Source organism: Ailuropoda melanoleuca, chromosome 5 (assembly GCF_002007445.2).
Source record: "Ailuropoda melanoleuca isolate Jingjing chromosome 5, ASM200744v2, whole genome shotgun sequence".
Lineage (NCBI taxonomy): Eukaryota > Metazoa > Chordata > Mammalia > Carnivora > Ursidae > Ailuropoda > Ailuropoda melanoleuca.
Window position 1 is genome coordinate 111,002,707 of NC_048222.1, and position 18,385 is coordinate 111,021,091.

At 39.1% G+C, this 18,385-nt stretch overlaps 1 protein-coding gene across 1 annotated transcript in view; it reads left to right on the forward strand.

Moving 5' to 3' along the window:
• FREM3 (FRAS1 related extracellular matrix 3) overlaps nt 1-18,385 on the forward strand; it is a 98,968-nt gene that overhangs the window by 7,773 nt on the left and 72,810 nt on the right.

Consider the following 18,385-nt stretch of genomic DNA (forward strand, 5'->3'; position numbering starts at 1 on the left):
AGATTTTGTTAGGATTTTCAGCTCCAGAACTGAATCTTAGTAGCTCCTTGATCTCCAAATTGTAAGCTTCCTGGATGGGGTGAAAAACATGTTGACCAGCATAGAAGAAAACTTGCTTTAAAAATCGCCTGTGTATGCTGCACCTGTATCTGTTTTCTCTGCCTTCAAAGTAGCATAATAGGAAGCAAGGAGCTAACAGAAGCCCCTCTGCTCCGCTAGGAATGGGCTGATTATGTTGTCAAAGAAAAAGTATTTTGCAGTACGACAGAATAATTGCAAAAATTATGTCCGTGTGCTGCTTGCCACTCGATAACCTCTTTCAGTATAAATCATTACTCATTCCTAGTAGGTTGCATGCATTTTCTCCCTCAATCATGTACAATCATTCAGGACTGTTTGGGAAAATAGTCCTATATGAAGACTGAGTTTGAATCCCAGCTTACCCCGTGTGACCTTGAAAGAAGTAAGCTGGTCCTCTCTGTGATTCATTTCACTCATGTGTGAAATGGTGGTCTCCGTACCACTTCCAAAGGGCTGCCGAGAGGATTAAGTGAGATACTACATGTAAAGTGTTTAGCACAAAGTAGATACTCATTAATAATGACTTACCCGGGCGCCTGGCGGCTCAGTCAGTTAAGCATCTGCTTTTGGCTCAGGATATGATCCCAGGGTCCTGGGATCAAGCCCAGTGTCGGGCTCTTTGCTGAGCAGGGAGCCTGCTTCTCCCTCTGCCTACCACTCCCCCTGCTTGTGTTCTCCCTCTCTCTTTCTAATAAATAAACACAGTCTTCAAAAAAAAAAAATAATGAGTTACCTTCTCCTCTTCTGATGAGACTAACTACAGTGGAAACTACTGACCCCTCCTCTCCATCTTCTCACTTAAAGTGTAAAATCTCATCTTTCCTTCATTCCCCAAGTTCCCAAGGACCAAAGTCACTAAAAAGATGAAGCTGAATTTAAGCCTTCTAAACTAACTCACTAACATTAGGCACATGTGAGATTCAAATAGTTTATGGCGACTATTTTTCTTTCTGTTTTCTAGAAGGATGATATTCTTTTTTTTTTTAAGATTTTATTTATTTATTTGACAGAGATAGAGACAGCCAGCGAGAGAGGGAACACAAGCAGGGGGAGCGGGAGAGGAAGAAGCAGGCTCATAGCGGAGAAGCCTGATGTGGGGCTCGATCCCATAACGCCGGGATCACGCCCTGAGCCGAAGGCAGACGCTTAACCGCTGTGCCACCCAGGTGCTCCTAAAAGGATGATATTCTAAAAAGATGTGTATCTGACTCGGACACTGTACTTTCTGAGTGACATCAGAAACAAAGAGTCAATCTGTGATGATAAATGTGAATTTTATATTGCTACCATTCTTGAGTACTTTTTGTGGACCAGGCAATGCTTGTATGCATTATGACTTCTGATCCTCACTGTAAAATAAGACGTAAACATTATGATGCCCATTTTTAAATAAAGGCACCAAGATTGACTAACTGGACTGAAGTCATACAGGTAATAAGCAGGTGAACTGGAAGCAAACCCAGATATTGCAGGTTCCAAAGCCAAGGTTCTTTTTTTTTTTTTAATTTTTTTTATTATATTATGTTAGTCACCATACAGTACATCCCCGGTTTCCGATGTAAAGTTTGATGATTCATTAGTTGCGTATAACACCCAGTGCACCATGCAATACGTGCCCTCCTCACTACCCATCACTGGTCTATCCCATTCCCCCGCCCCCCTCCCCTCTGAAGCCCTCAGTTTGTTTCTCATAGTCCATAGTCTGTCATGTTTCATTCCCCCTTCTGATTACCCCCCCTTTCTTCCCCTACCGATCTTCCTAGTTCTTATGTTCCATAGATGAGAGAAATCATATGATAATTGTCTTTCTCTCCAAAGCCAAGGTTCTTAACCACCATTGCTACACCACTCTCTTCATGAAGCCAAAACCATGCACAAAAGTCAGGGAATAAGTCAAAGACAGCACTTCCTCACCTCACAAAGAAGCCTGTAGTAAATTAAAGTGATAATAATAACCAAACATAGACTGCAAAATATTTGAGGGCCCATTTGCTCATAGTTGGATGTCCATATCCTGATTCAATACTTATGCATTTATTTGTTCCCTGGATTTTTTTTTATTGTTTTCTGAGCGTCGTGTACAGAGCTAAGATCCCTCTGCCCATTTTGAGCATTCTTGGAATACTGTGGAAGAACTCGCTTAAACGTTTTTGTGTCAGGTATTTTCAAATTTTATAAATATATTTCTCTACAAGAGCCAACTTGATCTTTTCTTTTAAAATATACCAATTTGGAGGGGGGGTGGCACCTGGGTGTCTCAGTTGGTTAAGTATCTGCCTTCAGCTCAGGTTGTAATCCCAGGGTCAGGGATGGAGCCCCATACAAGGCTCCCCACTCAGTGGAAACCCTATTTCTCCCTCTCCCTCTGCCTGCCACTTTCCTTGCTGTGCTTTCTCTCTCTCTGTCAAATAAATAAATAAAATCTTAAAATAAATGTAAAATAATAAAAAATAAAATATCCCAATTTTTAAAATATTTCCCTAATGGAATAAGACTGACAATTTATTAATATTTTTTATCTTGACAGCCTGAAGCACTAACAGAAGGTGCTGCTTCCAGTTATCTAAGCTTTTGGAACTGGACACACTTCTAGCGATGCATTTTTTACCAATGGGCAGAAGTAGAATTTGTTATTGATGGTGGTGGTAGTGGAAAGTGGTAGTGGTACCAACTTTCAAGGCATTAAAAGAAGACCGTGCCCTGCCTCTAGGACTGTGTGTTATGCACATCCTCAGGTGAGCTCAGGGACTTAAAGGTGGAATATGACAATATTTCAATATGTCTCTAGAGATGCAATTTATTAGGACCCCAGGCTGCATAGCAGGAAGGCTTCTGGTCCATAGGCTCTGAAACCAGGCCGTCTGCGCTCGAAGCCCAGTGCCGCCGTGTAGCGCTTTGTGTCTCTGAGAAACCCTGCTTTAGTTTGTTCGTCTGTGAACTGGAGATGATTACAGTGTGTATCTCGTAGGATTATTATGAGGATTTCATTGGTTTCCCATTGCTGCTACCATGAATTACCACACATTTAGTGGCTCAAAACAACACAGACTTACAAGTCTGTCATTCAGAAGACCAAAGTGGTTCTTACTGGGCTAAAATCTAGGTTTGGGCAAGGCTGCCTCCCTTTCTGAAGGCTCTAGAGGAAAGCCCACATCCTTGCCCTTTCTAGCTTCTAGAAATGTTCCCATTCGTCCATATTCAAAGCATGAAGTGTCCAGTCGTTCTCGTTTACCCCACTCTGGCACCAACTCTCCTGCCTCCCTCTTTTCCTACAAGATTCCCTGGGATGACATCGGGCTCACCTGGATAATCCTGTCCCCATCTCAGAATCTGTAATCACACCTGCAGAGTCCCTTTTGCCATGTGATACATGCACAGGTTCTGGGAATTAAGATGTGGACGTCTTTAGGGGGCATCATCCTAAGTATCACAAGTACTAAAGAAAAACACGCACGAGGCACAGAAGAGTGCCTGGCACAAAGCAAACACATGGCAGGTGTTATTATCTTTAGAATTATTAGCTGAGACACCAAGTGTTGTATTTCTCTTCTTTCAGGTAAAAATAAATTTAACAATTTATTCCTGAACATCTATAGTTAGATCAGTTGATGATATAAAAAGTTCAACTTTTTTTTTAAGATTTTATTTATTTGACAGGCAGAGAGCACAAGCAGTGGCAGAGGCAGACAGAGGGAGAAGCAGGCTCTCTGCTGAGCAGGGAGCCCAATGTGGGGCTCGATCCCAGGATGCTGGGATCATGACCAAGCTGAAGACAAATGCTTAACAGGCTGAGCCACCCAGGGGTCCCCAAATATTCAACTTTTAAACTATTATGGTGAATTATCTTATTGGGGTATTGCCTGGAACTCTTGGTTTCTCATCTTTTTCTCTGCCCACTTTTAAACTGATTTCATATTTATTAGAAACCCACTAAGAAACAAAAGTCCACTAAGGAGACAAAGGAAGAAGAGAAAGTAACTTGGATCCACCATTCTAGGCTTTGCCACTGCATGCTGAGCCCCACACACAGGAATACCTTGCCTATCCACGTCCTGTTTCCTGTAGCAATTGTGCCTTTTTCTTCTTGCTCTGCTAGAGTTAAATGAAGTGACATATGCCAAAAATGTAATAGGATACCCAGAGTATATCAATTCTCCAATAAATACGAGTTTTCTTTTCTTCTTTCCTCTTCCATAGTTATCCACATACCTATACTTGTGTACACAGCTGAACTGGGAATTCAAGTGGAAATTTTTTACAACGTACCTAGTTTGTATGTTCTATCTGTTTCTGCATCATCAATTTTGAGTAACTCAGACTAAGGTCATTGCTGTATAAGAGCTCAGTCTTTTTTATAACATTGGTGATAAATTTCATTATGTTCAAGGTTATCATGAAATCCACTGGTAAAGTAGAGAATGCATTTTTGATTTCTAAAGCTCTGAACTGTGCCAATTAAGCTACTGTCGAGTTCATCCGTCTCCCTCTCCGTAAGTCATTACACTCATAGATTTGTCTTGAAATTTTGCATATCTCTGCTATATGTAATGCTGAATGGATCTGTTCTACTTACCATATAATAACATAACCTTATATTTATATGACACTTAATGTGTCTACAAAGATTTACAGATGTTATTCCAATTGATCCTTACTATATAACCAGTAAGACAGAAATTATTATCTCAGATTTTAAGGTGAAGGAATGGGCTTGAAGAATTAAAATGATCCATACAAAGGAACCATTAGAAACATTAAGTCAATACTTTCTCATAAGCCACACTAAATGATTATATGGGAACGAGACAATTTTAGTTTGGGGATGTGCTATAGATATTTCACATTCTCCTTAAGACCTGAAACAAATTGTTTTATTTCCTCTTAAATTATTCAGTGTCTAAAACCAAACTGATTAACACTATGCATTTTGATATTTGAATTTTTCTTTAATCTGACCTGATACATGTCTCATGGTCCCTGTGAGTGTAAGTTTTCTGTTTAGGTAAAGTGTCTTTTTAAAGCAAGTTATGAAAGTAAAGTAAGAGCAACCAAAAGGTTTTTTAGGACCAGTGATAGAACTAACTGTAAGACCAGTGAGTCTGCCCATGCAGCCAAGGTAATACCACACTTGTGTGGGACTTGAAACTCTCTCAAACACATCGAAGAGTTCAAGAGCAAAGCAGAAAATGTCTCTGAATAGTCAACTCAAAATCTGTGGCCCGATATTTTCACACTGGCCTCAAAGAAGCCCTTTCTTGAAGTCTATTTACTCTTATTTCCCAAACAATTCTAATTTTATTTTAAATAAAAACAGTGGTAAGAAGAGAGTGGAGGTTAAAAGCAAAGACCTACAGAATGCAGAAGAGAGAGATAAGAATGAGCAGCCAAAGAATTCAAATTCAGGAGAAACCAAGAGGCATGTCATGAAGAGACAAGACATTCAGTATATTTCTATGACCGTCATGCAGCAAAAGTGTAACTGCAGTGAGACTATAAAACGTCTGCCATCTTCAGGATGATGTCATAATAGACCCATATATAATGTGGAAGGAGGTTCCCATGTATCGTTAAAAAGAAAACCAAGTAGAAAACTGTGTAAACTTGTAAAGGATGATTGCATTTTCAGGTATACCTGCCTATATATATACAGACATAGGAAGAAGTCTAAAGTATATGTGGCAAGATGTTAAAAATGGTTTATAATGGCAGTGATAGATTTTAAGTTATCTTTATTTCTTTTGACTTTTCTTTACATTTTCTTGTGTAAATGCTTTACAATGAACACTACTATCAGAGAAAAAACAGAAAGCAATTTCCATTTAAGAAAAAAACACTGGACTACATCACAACCAACTTGGATCAATAATATTGATTTAAATGGCTAAACATGTTGTTCTGGCTTATAAATAATTCAAAAAAGTCCCCCATAACCATGTAATGGATTTAAGAATCTGAACAAAGGAGGACCTGTGGGCTCTTCTCAGGCGGGAAGGAATCAATGGTTATATTTGCTGCTGACCCTTCCCTCATGAGTCCTTCTTTCTTGTATCTATTATTCCTTCATACCACGACCAGAAAAGAATTGTTAACTCTTGGCAAGCTATAACCAAGGCCGGTCCAGAGGCAATGGAGCAGACAGCTAGAGGGACAGAAAAAGCTCACCACCGGTGTCCCCATGTTCGGTCTGTGGAAGAATTAGTTCAGGGTCACAAGGTATCGGAAAAAGCTAGAAGGTTGGGTGTGCTCATACCATGCTAAGCAAAACTTAATGTCATCCCCTCTCCTTTGTGAAATATGCCAGGTAATCTTCCCTTTATGTCATTTGTGATTTAATTTGATTTTTTCACTTTCATACTGAAACCATTGATTATTTTAAAAAAAAATGGAAGAGGTACTTATATTTGGATCACCTTACAAACTGTCTAGACGGTCACCTCAGCCATATTTCCTATCTCTGTTTGGAGGCCATACCTGGAGAGTAACTGTCCCACAGTAATATTTTGCTACAAACTAATTCTTTTAGAAATGGAGACACCTTTTCACAACCTTCACTACTGAGTCCTTTTTAGGAGTGCATTCAATGAATGGAAGAAAGGTAAGGAACAATAGTGAAAACTACCTTCGTGCCACACTATTTAAACCTTGTTTTTAGCCTTGCTAATTATACTTCCAGCTGAAAGCTTTAAGTCTACAATTCTGCATTAGAATACCTGACTGTACAGGTATTTTTAACATAAATAGTCTAAAATTTTTTAAATGGCCAGTAATTCCTCCACCAGATAACTTGCTATAAATATTTTTTAAAAATAAATACATGTATGTAGTTAAAGAATAATAATAATAAACTGTGCATTGATACTTAGTCCCCTTACCAAAGGAGAACTTGTTCCTTCTGTTTTCTTTCAAAAAGAAACTTAATCACATAGCAGAAAATATATGTCTATCCTTTTTATTTACACAAAAGAGATTATTTTTTACGCTTGGCTCTGAGCCTTGCCTTTTGTTTAATGTACATCTCTATTATATCCAGACATACACTAACCTAGCACAAACAGATCTACCTTACCTGCTTTATCCTTTGTAAACAGCTATATAATATTTTATTTTATGGCTATATCAACCAAAAATTATTTTTACATATTTTACATTATTTTATTATTGTTTATTTTTATTATATTATTATTAATTTACATATATGTGGCTATAAAAGCAAAAAAAGAGAATAAAATAAAAAGCAAAAATTCTCTCCTGTTCCCATCCTATAGTCCTATCCCACATGAAAACAAAAATTGTTTTTACATAAGCAAACGTTAGCACACACGCCTACGGTTTGCTGTAATTATGTCTTCCATTAATGTTTAAAGTCCTGGAAGTCTGGGAGATGGCAGATAAATCTTATTTAATTATTGTCTGATTTTTAATCTTTATGTAAATGGAAGCTCTTTAGAATTGTAGTTGGGGCTGTGTATGCCAGGTAAAGAAAAAGAGGAGATAATCTGGCTAATTAAGTTGATACGCTCAATCAAATCATGTAATCCTGATCATAATATGTGTTAGAATTGATATGCTCCCCGACAATACCTGGCATATGGTAGTTGTTCAAATCATAGTGGTTGAAAAAAAGGATAAATACAAATTCATGAAAAAAATGACCAAATCTCAAATTCATTTTATGATTTGTAGAGGCCATATGCTTAGTCATAGTTATGATTCAAAAAATAACACTGATCATAGTTGTGAATAATTTGGGAGGAGACTTGAAATTAAAAATAAATATTTTTTGGAGTTTATGATCCTCAGCAAACAACCTCAAAGAAAAATGGCTTTGGTCTCTTTGAGTATTTGCGTGAAAGCGTTTTGTTCATATTTTTCTCCCCATAAAATAAAAGGCTTATTTTTTGAACCGTAATCTTTTTTTTAAACTGTGTAATTCCACATATAAGAATAGAAAGCCAGGTTGAGCATGCAGTAACCTAGGAAAGCTCTGGTACAAGAAAATAATCATACTTCACAAAGATGATTAATGAAAGGAGAAACCATTTTTGAAAGCCAAGAAATACTATGAATGATGCTCTTTAAGTATTCTCGACTAGTAAATCAATACCTACTGTTTTCAGGGAGTGTCTCATTTAGATCACATTATTGTGTATCTCTTGCTTTTCATCTTCCAGTTGCTAAATATCCTCATTAGCACATACATCAATTTAAGAAACATTTTATTGCTTGAAAAGAGAATTTATTGCTTAAAAACAGCCAAGCTGTTTTTGTCTTGTGTTATGCAAACAGCCTCTTAAATAATCACTTCAGGGACCAATTTAAAATAAAACTTGACAGCCTCCGGATTAGGTCCTAAATTCTGTGTACGTAACACATGTACCTAATAAATAGATAATTATAAGTAAACAAATACATATGGGTATATACGCACATATATATGTATATTTACGAGGTATAGATGAACACACAGAGCTCTCTAAAACGAGAAAAATATTTTGATTCATTTGGAATGGCTAGTTAACATGTATCCATCTTCTTGATAATGAAGGAAAATACTCTGATTTCAAATTCAGACTCATCATTTATTGAACATCTGTCTCGTCCCAGGTATTATGCTGGATATTTAAGTATCTTACCTCTCATTGAATGTCCACAGCATCATCATGAGATATTATCCCCCATTCTATAGATTAAAAATAGTATTTTTATACACCGTATTCAAGTCTTGGTGACACTGAGTGAAATTGTTAATGTTGTTAGCCCTTGAACATTCTAGGGAGTCATAGGGAAGGATAAGCCCATCACAAAATCCTAATCCTTATGAAATTAAGTCAGTACTAAAATTATCCTTATGTATTGATTGACTCTTTGTCCAAAAATCACGTTTCTCTGGAATGCAGAAGATATTTAATTTAAAACAGAAATTATAGGAAATATCTGGAAGCTGCTGTTTATATAGTCACAGGTGTACAGGCAAGCCCTTCAGTGTAAGGAAGGCAAGAAGCACAAATGACTGAACGATGCCATTGCCACTTTTAGAAATCAGAAATCAGTGTTTCAACTTAGGTCGGATGACTCATCTGTAGTTTCGAATGACCAGAGTCACTGAAGACAATATTCTTAATAGAAAAATTATCTACAGATTGCACTCTGTCGAGCTTCAAATAAGTTGGGCTGCCGGGCATTTTGCTCATCATTCTCCATCAGGACACAGACACATTGTCTCTACGTATGAGAGTGATTCGGACTTCCCTGAAGTAATTTACAAAAAGTGGGAATGAACAGGCATATATCCATCTGCACGCTCTCAGCCCAGATTCATGAAAAACTGACGGAGAAACAAAACATATGTAAGAAGCGCAGAATGGATATGCAACCCTGCCTTCATTAGCAGGAAAGCTGGTAGTAAAATATACTGAACGTCCGTGGTGCTTAACCCGGTCGGGTTTCCAGAGGCTGTGCCCTGGGAGCCGCGCAAAACCAGAAACGCCGGAGCCGTGGGATTTCAGCCCCTTGACATCTCAAGCCAACACTGAGGGTAAGGGATAACTGCTAAAATGATCAAGGATCACAGTGTTTTGTTCATTAGGTATGTTACTAGAAATAGGGTGTGCAAGTAGAATGTTTGGCTTTCAGGTTTCCATTTTGACGATAGATTAAGAAAGTGAGCACGGGAATGTATTGTTACGCCCGGCGGCACAAGCAGAGGGACCCTCGGAGCCTCCACATCCTTTGTTAGTGATGGCTTTGGTAGCCCAGTTTTCGGCTTTTCCTCTCTTCTGTCTACTGCTCCTTTCACCTTCTATCCTCGTTTTCTTCCTCATTTGCTTTTACTTTCTTCTGCACAGCTTATAAAATTAGCTCTGAATGCCCATCATATTCCTCTTGGTTCTTTACGCAGCCCTGCAATATACTCCCCCTGTGACTTTATTTACATTACTTACTCCTCCTTAGGCCTTCTTTTCCATCCTCCGAGACAGTGTCCAGAAACCATAATGTCCGTTGGTGTACTTATTGAGAAAGTGTTTGAAAAAGGATTAACAATACTGTCATTAAAGCAAACCCTACATCTTGTAATGAGAACATTCTTAATACCTGACCTTCGTTATATCTAGTAAATGTGTCGAGGAAGGTGTGCAATCTGTTATGGTTACAAGTAAAAATTCTTTGAAACAGAATGAAGTGTTATGATGTCCACCCAAAAAAGCCAAGAGCGCTAGAAACATCTGCTAGAAAATAAAATCCTACTGAAGGGAGGGAAATTGAATCCCTTTGAGATCAGCCATGTAAAAAGTTTTGTTCCCATGATGAGCTTCGAGGAGCCAGCTGTCCTCTCTTTAATCATCCGGGCGGACACTCAGCGGTGCTCAGGACAGGCCCTGGGTGGAGTTGTCGAGTTACAGCTGGAAGCATCTTTGCTCAGGAGAGAGCCGGTTGAGGTCCTCCGTGGAAGCAATTAGGAGAGACTGAAAATGGCTGTGGTCTCTGCTTCCTGTGGTGAAAGAAAAGTGGGATATGCACCAGTTGGCACAGCATGAGGAGAAAAGATAATAGCTTTCTAGAGACAATGACTTCCTAGTCTTTTTAAGTGACTGCATAGAACTGCTGGAGCTCAGTGATTATGTGGGGGAAGACCTGTAAAGATTTCCCATTTCCTTTTTTAAATGCATAAATACTGCCCCACATCAGAGTCTCAGCGGCCAGAATTATGTATGTAGATGAATTAAAGACATCAAAGGCAAATCCAATTTTTCTCCTTTGTAGTTTCTTTTCTATAAAATAAATCTGTAGATCTTAAGAGATCTGTAGATAGAATTCAGAGGCTCAGCAAACTTGAATGAAAAAAAAAATGGTATCTTTATTTTTACTAACCTCCACCTAAAATATAGCTTTCCCCCCAATTATAAATGTAGCTAACGAATGACAACACGACCAGCAGCACTTTTGGCTTTGTAATCGGTAGAAATAATAGATATTTTAATATCAAGTTATAGGAAGTGTAGAGATGTCAAAGTATCCTTTATATTCGTCATTACTTTGAAATTTTGGTGGTAATTACTATCGGAAATTTCTTTTTATAATAGCCGTATGAGATAATTCACATACCGCAATAATTCATATCCATCCATTTAAAGTGCACAATTCAATGGGTTTGGGTATATTATTAATTTTTTAGACTGTAGTAATATAGAGAGCATAAATTAGTTGTTTTAGCCAGTTTTACACATATAATTCAGTGGCACTAATTGCATTCACAGTATCATGCAACCATCACCACTATTTTCAAAATTTTTTTTTTACCCCAAACAGAAACTCTCTAAACGTTCAACAGTAATTTCCCACTCTCCCTTTCCCCCAGTCCCTGGTAACCTCTAATCTACTTTCTGTCACTATAAATTTGTCTTTCTGTATATTTCATATGAGTGGAACCATACAATATTTGTCCATTTGTGTCCAGCTTATTTCACGAACATGATGTCTTGAAAGTTCATCCACACATCAGTATCAGATGTATCAGTACTTCCTTTTTATGGCTGAATAATATTCCATTGTGCTCATATACTATGTTTTGTTTTTCCATTCACCTGTTGACAGATACCTTGTTTCTAACTTTTCGTTATTGTGAATAATGCCATAATTAATTCCTTTAGGTATATACCTAAGAGTAGAATTGATAGGTCTCATATGATAATTCTATGCATATTTTTTTTCAGTAACCACCAAATTGTTTTCCATAACAGCTTCAGAAAATTTTCGAATATTCTGACAATTGTATTTTAATACAATTGAGTTTTACATAATTCTGTGCATTTTCGCATATACATTCAGAAACAGTTGAAAGAAGGGGACCAGAGGCTTCCACAGATTGCCTAAGCACTTTCATGGCACAAACAAAAAAATGTCAAGAACTCTGCATGCTGGCTTCTCTTTTCTCTAAGCAAACTAATTTAAATCTGTAAAATCCTAGTAAGTGTTTGATGTCTAGAACTGAAATGGGCAATCATTATAAAAATAGTGAGTTTGCATTATCTTGGAAATTCAGTACAGCTGAACTAGACCAATGACTAAACTTCAAAAATGCTTTCAGAACCAGATTTTCTCAGATGATAACATAATAGGCATCTTTACCAACAAACATGTTGAGAAAACGTAATACAAACTTCAGTGGGTAAGTGTAAGTTCAGGCCTTCAGTATACCAAAGCATAAGGGCTAGTTAGATGAGTATATTTTGAAAAGCCATATAGTAGGGGTGCCTGGGTGGCTCAGTCAGTTAAGCGTCTGCCGTCGGCTCAGGTCATGATCCCAGGGTCCTGGGATGGAGCATCACGTCGGGCTCCTTGCTCAGCGGGGAGCCTGTGTCTCCCTCTCCCTCTGCTGCTCCCCCTTCTTGTACTCTCTGTCAAATAAGTAGAATCTTTAAAAAAAGAAAAGAAAAACTAGATAGCTCCTCAAATGTGGTTGATTTATTAATCAGTTATATTGGAGTTCTGAAAAGAGAATAAAAAATATAAATGCTTCAACAATTTGCATCTCTCATGTAGAACTATAGTCAATTTAAAACATCATGAAATACGTTCATTCACAGTCTTGTGCAACCATCATCACTCTAGATTTTCAAAACTTCCGTCGCTCCACACAGAAGGCCCGTAACCTTTAAACACTATCGGTCAGCATGACCGTGCCAGTTATGCACAGATTCACTTCAACCCTGCGTTTTACAGCGGGAAATACATTGTAGCCACTTAATTTGGGTGTTTAGGGTTCAGAGTACGATTGCCACCGACCATGAGAAGAAACACATAGGAAGAACTTGGACTCAAATTTCAAAAATGACATAGTACTCTTCTGACATAAGTATCATTCATTTAATTAGCAAATGTTTATGGAGTTCCTGTTATCTACCAGGCTAATGGGATACGGCAGGAAAAGAGACACAGTCCCTCCTGTCAAGGAACTTACAGTCCAATGGGGGATAAGTTAAATGGGAGGGTAAATGCTATAGTAAGAGTCAGCTTCAATTGTTCTGAGAACAAATGTGCAAGGCATCTTATCCAGGACTCAAACGAAGCTTCTAAGAAAGCGACAATCTAAACTGAGACCTGAATGAGTGGGATTTAGCCAGATGAAGGGAATAGAAAAGAGGCATGGAAATCTGGGGACTGTGTGAGCTCACTCTGACTGCGTAAACAGCAGAGGCTGTGGAGGGAGCTGAGGCAGTGAGCAGGCTCCAGACCAGGAAGGATGCTCTAAATGTGTCAACGGACTTTATCCTGAAGGTGATGAAGAGACAGTAAAAGTTCAGAGCGGTGACATGATTACCAGGGGCTCTGTGCACATAACTTTGCATTACAGAGAATAGACCGCAGGTAGAAACAAAAGTAGAAAGGGAGAGATTGAAGTAAAGAAAGTGAGAAACAATGTTGGTATAAGCTTAAGTGGTAGAAATAAGTGTGGAGAGAAGTGGATAGATTTTTTTGATTTGTAGGAGCTAGCATTGACAGTTCGTGAATTTGAGGGAGTAAAGAGAGGAAGTCAAGAGTGATGCCTGGTGTTTCCTTTCTAACAATTATTATCTCCCTATATGCTGTGTTCTCTCAAAGTTTTAAATGCACGTGAGCAGCCATTGGCCAGTGACAGATGGTCCATCTCCCACTGGAACAATAAAAGAGAACAGAAAACATAACCAGCTCTAAGAATGCAAACCTAATACCGCCTTTTGTACAAACTACACTGGGACCCGAAGAGGCGATGGTAACTGAGAGTCATGCTAAGACTGATAGTTTTGATCAAACCTCTCGAATGGTCAAGAGAATAATCAAAATGGGGGACTGTTGACATAAATTCCTAGGCCAGAGGTGGAGCTGTCTGCCCAGGGTGCCACATCAGGGAGCCGAAACTTAGATAACTTTCATGTCCCTGCAAACGCTCCGCTTGACCAGAAATGCAGTGTACCCAGTCATCCAATCTCCAAATGCCAAGCCGACTCTGAGCCGTCTCACCCAAACAAGGTTGACTACATGGCCCCAGCCAATCAGATAGTCTCTATTTCTTTCTTTCTTGGTCTTTATTCTTAAATACTGTTTTTTTTAAATATTTTATTTATCTATTTTAAGAGAGAGAGAGAACACAAGCAAGCAAGGGGGAGGGGCAGAGGGAGAGGGAGAAGCAGGCTTCCTGCTGAGCAGGGAGCCCGATGGATGATGGACATGGGGCTCAATCCCAGGACGCTGAGATCATGACCTGAGCCAAAGACAGACACTTAATCAACAGAGCCACCCAGGTGTCCCATTCCTTGGTCTTTATCCTATAAAAGCTTCTTGCCCAGGCGCCTGGGTGGTTCAGTTGCTTAAGCATCCAACTCTTGGTTTTGGCTCAGGTCATGATGTCAGGAGTAGTGAGATTGAGCCCCAGGTCAGGCTCTGCGCTGTGTGGAGTCTGTTTGGAATTCCCTCTCTCCCTTCCCCTCTGCTCCTCCCCCTACTAACTAAATTAATTAATTAATTAATTAAAATCTTTAAAAACAACAGCAAAAAACTTCTTGTCTTCCACCCCATTTTCCAGTTCTCCTAAAGGAGACTGTTCACTTCATAAACACTTCATGTTCCATAAATTTTGTTTGTATCACCTAAAATAAAGCAATGCCCAGGAGCTTTCTAACATGAGAGCCTGGTGGCAAGGAATAATGATTTCGGCTTGGAAAATGTTGAGTGTCAAGTTCTCATTCCAGAGCCAGTACTTACAAGCCCTATGGCCTTGGGCAAATCTTACCACCTTTTTGAACCTCTGTCCAAAATAAAGACGCTGATTTCTGTCTGGTTCATAGGATGTGATTATGTTTCTGAAAGCCCTTTATAAACTATACAACTGGAAAGTACTGTGATTGAGATCAGTGCTTCAGGAACTGATTAAAACCTTATTCGGTGTCATCGTTGCTATCATGAATTACATTTGGAGATAGGCTTAGCGGGAGAGTACAAGCCTGGGAATCAGGAGAACCGAGTGCCCGATAGCCCCCTGATGGAGGGCTGGTCCTTCTCTGAAAAATGAAGAAGTTGAATTGTTCGTCTCCAAGAGCCCTTCTAGCCCTAAGATTGTAAGAATGCATGGGATGCCTGGGTGGCTCAGTCAGTTAAGAGTCTGCCTTTGGTTCAGGTCATGATTCCAGGGTCCTGGGATCAAGTCCCGGGCTCCCTGCTCAGCGGGGAGCCTGATTCTCCCTCTGCCTGACACTCCTCCTGCTCGTGCATGCTCTCGTACTCTCTCTCTAACAAATAAATAAAATCTTTAAAAAAATATATAAGAATGCCGTTAACTGCTTTATTGAAATCTATTGGATATCCAGCATAATCTTAGTAGGTCTAAGGGGGATTATTCTTATGGAAAGAAGTTCAAGAATTTTCAGTCACGTTAACCTACTTTATGGAGAAAAGAAGGCTTAGGCTTTCTGAGAACCATTATTACACAAACAAGTACATATGTGATTAATATGTTACTTGATAAATGTGAATATGTTTGCAGAAACAGTATAATTGAATACGACTAAGGGAACATAAAATGGGATTCATTTGATGCAATAAACAGTCAAGGTATGAAATAATTCTAGTATCTCCTGTTAGATTTCATTTTGTGGATTGAATACATAAAGCTTGGTTTTCCCTTGTGCCTTTAATAGCAAACAGCAGAAAATCTGTACAGCGCTAAACAATTCCCTGCTAAGTTATTTTATGTTTTGCATTGTTGAATATAATCAGCCCTTCCTGGGGCTTCCCTTGCCCCTTAGTTTTTGTTTTGTTTTTTACAAAATCTATTTATTTACATGAAATAGAAGTACATAGAAATACATGAAATGTAAATACAATATTTTAATACCTTTATTGAGACATAATTCATATTTATACAATTCACCCATTTAAAGTATACAATTCAGTGGTTTTAATACATTCCCAGGATATACAACCATCACCACCATCTAGTTTTCTAACATTTTCATTGCCCCAGAAAAAAACCCATACCTACTAGTAGTCACTCTCATTTTCCTCACCCTGCTTTCCCACTCTAGGCCTTGCCGACCACTAACCTACTTTCTGTCTGTAGATTTGCCTATTGTGAATTTTCATATAAATGGAATCATGGAATGTGTGGTCTGTTGTCTGGTTTCTCTCACTTAGCGTAATGTTTTCAAAGTTCATCCACATCGTAACATGTATCAGTACATCACTCCTTTCCTGGGTGAATAATATTCTATTATATGTATATACCATTTTTTATTTATCTATTCATCAACTGATGGACATTTGACTTGTTTCCACTTTTTGAACTTATGAATAATGTTAGGGGCAGTCACGAGCAAGTGTTTGTGTGAATGTATGTTTTCATTTCTCTCAGATATATACCTAGGAGTGGAAGCCTTCCCCTAAGTTTTAAGAATCCAGGGCAAGGGGTGGGGCACCTGGGGGGCTCAGTCAGTTGAGCAACTAACTCTTGGTTTCAAGTCATGATCTCAGGGTCAGGGGATTGAGCCCTGCGTGGGGCTCTGCACTCAGTGGGAAGTGGGCCAGAGATTCTCTGCCTCTCCCTCTGCCCCTCCCCCCGTTCACATGATCTCTCTCTCTCTCTCTCTTTTTCTCAAAATAAATAAATCTTAAAAAAAAAAAGAGAGAGAGAGAGAGAACCCAAGGCTTAATATGTGCTATCATTGATGCCTTGAGGAACATTTTATTTCAGTGGGAAGACTAATAATGAGTGTCAACTAATAGGAAATCAATTGAATTTCCTTTGAAAACACATGTTAGGGCTAGGCTTTTTTTTTTTTTTTTTTAAGATTTATGTATTTATTTGAAAGGTGAGGGAGAGGCAAAAAGAGAGAGAATCCTCAGGCTGACTCCCTGTCGAGCACGGAGCCTGACGCTGATGAGGTCTCATCCCAGGACTCTGGGGTGGTAACCTGAGCGAGCCGGAATCCAGAGCCCATCGCTTAACTGACTGAGCCACCCAGGAGCCCCAGGGCTAGGTACTTTTTAAGTGAGCACAAATCAGTTGTTTTCAAATTTGTACTTATAAGAGGATGAGAAATCTGTAGTGTGGTGCAGGAGAGAGGCTCAGTCACCTAAGATCGTAGTCTGTTTTCTATAGCGACTTCATAACTTCAATAATGCTTATTGCAAGTAATGCCTGTCCTTAATATAGGGTTTGTGTCCATGAGCTTGGGGGCGTGTGGGAAGACTCAGTAAACTTGGCACAGATCCCCTGAGCAGTTTTACCTTCCATTAACACACAAGTTTTTCCATTATGAAGCAGACTACAAAATTCACAGGGAAGTTTTAAGCCATCTCTAAGACTTCAAGGCTCACGGCCTCTAGCTATGCCCCAGGTCCCTGGTTCTCCCCCCTCCTCAGGACAAGTTCACTATGATATGTCCTTACGGTTATTTTGGTGTGAGGTTTGAGAAGTAGTGATGGGATGAATTTTTTTTCATATGGCTGTGGCATGACTTCAAAATAATTTAAATGGTACTACCTGAATGAAATCCCATAGAAGTAGGTGTTAAAAGATGTTGTTGTGTTAAAAGAAAAAAACAAAAATCCTGTGTTTGAAAAAGTTTGAGAAATAACGGGTTTAACAGATGTATGGTTTCTTTAATTTAGAACTTCTCAGATGCCAGAGAGTTCTCTTATCTCTTGCTCAAAGTGAAAGATCTGGAACCACCTGCTACAGCCTTCACGCTTAGGCCTGCGGAGCATTTCACAAAAGCTAAACCTTCGCCTTGTAGTTCAAAAGTTAAGTTGACCGAAACAACTAATCAGAAACCCTCCCAAATGTTACTTTTAGAGCCCTGAGGAGATATCCATGAGAGAGTACTCTTTAGATGTGAAACACTCCAATTTTACGAACCACTGAAGACAGTTTCATCCGCCTGCAATGTTTCTCTTCTCTCGTTTGCTCACGTGTGACAGTGTTGGGACTGGTCATGCCATTTCCTTAACTAAATCACCTGGGTGGTTTTCTGATAAAATGGCATCATGCTGGCAGACACATTTTCTGTGATTACTTAAGCATGAAAGGGTGATTTTTTTTTTCTACACAATTTCACCTTTCAAGCCTTAAATTGATTTTCCTTTGCAGCTCCAATTTTTCTCTCCTGTGAACTCATTTGTTGGGAAAAAGAGCCCCAACCAGGAACCCCGTGGTGTAGGTATAACAGGGGTATTTGGAAGGGGTCTCGGACAGTCAAGTCTCCACGGAGGCTTTAGGTTCTAGCTACAGCCTGTGGCCCCAAGACTCGGTTCCCTGCCTGGGCCACCTGGC